Consider the following 2,895-nt stretch of genomic DNA (forward strand, 5'->3'; position numbering starts at 1 on the left):
AGTGACGGCACCATGATCTCTCTCTCTCTCTCTCTCTCTCTCTCTCTCTCTCTCTCTCTCTCTCTCTCTCTCTCTCTCTCTCTCTCTCTCTCTCTCTCTCTCTTTTTGACAAAGATATAATTTAATTGATACAGTGACATCAGGAGCACAAAAGCATTCCACTGATTTCACTTGAATGTGATAGCAATACACTTGCATGCATGTTCACCCTTGGCTTCTGATTAAGAACCCCCACTACAAAGTAGCCATTGAGGGTTGCTAGTCTAATATCTGTATTTTGTGGAGTAATCCTTGGGTGAAATAACGAGACCACGCCTTTTCCTCGCACCTCTGTAGACTGTCTCAACAATGTTGATGAACTCTTGCTTATCTTTCAAGGCCCAATTAATTTTGTTGTTGTTTCCTATTCCCAAATCGATCATGATATGTTTGTTGCGGAAGAAAAACATGACAGTGCAAGGATCATACAATTCATACATTGTATTGAAATCTGGTATTTCGGTGATGTGATCCACAAGATATATCACTGCAAAGTTCTTTATTGTTTCCGCAACTGAGGCCAGTACCTCATCCATCTGCATACAAGTCTCATCCCAATCATGGCCAAAACGGATGACGACGACACACTCTTCTTCACCAAGAATGGCTTGATCTACGGCCCAACCAAAGTGGAGATGGGGCAGCAGATACGACATCTTCTCCTCTACAGCAATGCGATGAAACACTGATGCACAAATCCTGTGAGGCGCTGATGATGTGCGGCCCTGCTAGGTCAAACTCCCCAGGACTCGCGGCAGGAGATCTGGAGCATGGTTTGGAGCTCTCGATCGTGCCCTCTCTCTCTCTCTCTCTCTCTCTCTCTCTCTCTCTCTCTCTCTCTCTCTCTCTTTGAGACAATCGTGTCATTGATCTTTTCATCGGGATTTTGACAAGCCCCAGATGCGTGCCTGTGATAAAGACTACATAGCCTTCAAGAAGGTGCAGTCGTTCAAAATTTTTCTTGGATCCATGACCCATCTCAACCCGTCTGCATTCGGCCTCGCCTGTAGCGACCTTACTCTTGCACGCCTTTTCCCAAGCCTAAAAAAGTGATGGCCGTCCACGTGGACGCTATCCGTCAAAGGACGCCTAAGCTAGCCCAACACTAAGGCCTTTCTTTAGCAGGCCAAAAACATAAGCATAGTGAATTGAATTTAAAAAGCATCCTTAAGCTCTACACCCTAAGCTTTAGATCCCTGTGCTCTACACCCCACTTTAAAAATTCTACATTTTTAAGCTCTAGAGCGCCTTTTACAAATTAAAACTATAGATCCCTAAGTTGTAAATCCCACTTTTAAAGCTTTAAAGTTCTAAGTTAGTAAGCCCTAAAACTCTAACGTCTCGGGGTGACCCTCTCCCTACTTGTGGGTCCATGTAACATTTTCACTTTCTTTAATTCAAATTTTTACCTTCTAATAATTTTTTTTTTAGTTCCTCATTGGATTAGGTTTAAAATCTCAAAAAAAAAAATCTTTAAAGATTAAAGCTCTAAAGGATAAATTCCTTCCATAAAGTTTTAACCAATAAAAATGACAACTTTAGTTATTACCTAATCCTTGACAAAAAAAAAGCGTTAATTTTAGGCCTTGATCTGAGGCTAGATCCCACTTTAAAATCTCCACATCTCTAAGCTTTAAAAAAAACCTAAGTATAGTAAATTGAATTAAAAAAGCACCCTTAAGCTCTACACCCTAAGCTTTAGATCCCTATGCTCTACACTCTACTTTAAAATTTTTACATTTTTAAGCTCTAGAGCGTCTTTTACAAATTAAAACTGTAGATTGCTAACTTATAAATCCCACTTTAAAAGCTTTAAAGTTCTAAGTTAGTAAGTCCTAAAACTCTAACGTCTCGAAGTGACCCTCCCCCTACCTGTGGATCCATGTAACATTTTCATTTTCTTTAATTCAAATTTTTACCTTCTAATAATATTTTTTTTAGTTCCTCATTAGGTTTAAAATCTCAAAAAAAAAAATCTTTAAAGATTAAAGCTCTAAAGGATAAATTCCTTCCATAAAGTTTTAACCAACAAAAATGACAACTTTAGTTATTACCTCAAGTTTCAACCGTGAATGAAATTCTCAAAATGAAAAGATGGGTAAAAGAACTTCTCAAATTTCAAAATGATAAAGTGACTCTTGGGATTTGTGGAGTTTATAAGCTTTATCATTTAACATATAAGGCTGTCAGCGTTTCATGCTTTCTAAGGCATTGGGCAACACAAAATCTTTTCTTTGATATATGAGCATTCATTTCATTTTTCAAAACTCAATACATGTACATCATTAGATTTACACACTCTTCATTTCAATGAGTGCCCACTTCTTATTTCAACCAATCAACATTTTAAGTCTATCAAAAAATACTTGAAAATACAACTCAATTTTATTCCTATTTTAGTCAGCAAAAAGAGAAGTGATCTCTATAGCCTTTGCCCTTTGGGCATGCCAAAAAAGGTACATGTCACTTACCTGCTCACAATTGCACAATAAAACTAAATTGTCATACCTCCCTGTGTGATGCACACTAGAGTCCACCATGTAGAGGCCATTCTTATGTCATCTAAACACAATTGCAAACCACTTGCAATCAAAGACGAAGGTATGAAAGGTTCTAAAATTAAACTTTAGTATCCTTTCAATAGTTTTGCAGAACCTGGCTTCATCACCATTTGTGTCAAAGTTGCCCATGATGGCACAATCCATGGTGGTTCTACGCTCGTCAATGTAGCGCGTACGAAAGTGACGACCCTTTGACCACATAGAGTTAAAGAAAAGGCACTACAACGTAGAAAAATATCTTAATTTATCAAATACATATTAAAGATAATTTCAAGAAAAAAATTTACAATATGGT

The 2,895-nt window shown here is 37.7% G+C and overlaps 1 pseudogene; it reads right to left on the reverse strand.

Annotated features, from left to right (window-relative positions):
• Positions 1–248: 248 nt before the first annotated feature.
• LOC147427462 (thioredoxin-like protein YLS8 pseudogene) lies at positions 249–865 on the reverse strand (annotated as a pseudogene).
• Positions 866–2,895: the final 2,030 nt, after the last annotated feature.

Source organism: Adiantum capillus-veneris, chromosome 23 (assembly GCF_014529385.1).
Source record: "Adiantum capillus-veneris isolate H3 chromosome 23, ASM1452938v2, whole genome shotgun sequence".
Classification (NCBI taxonomy): Eukaryota; Viridiplantae; Streptophyta; class Polypodiopsida; order Polypodiales; family Pteridaceae; genus Adiantum; species Adiantum capillus-veneris.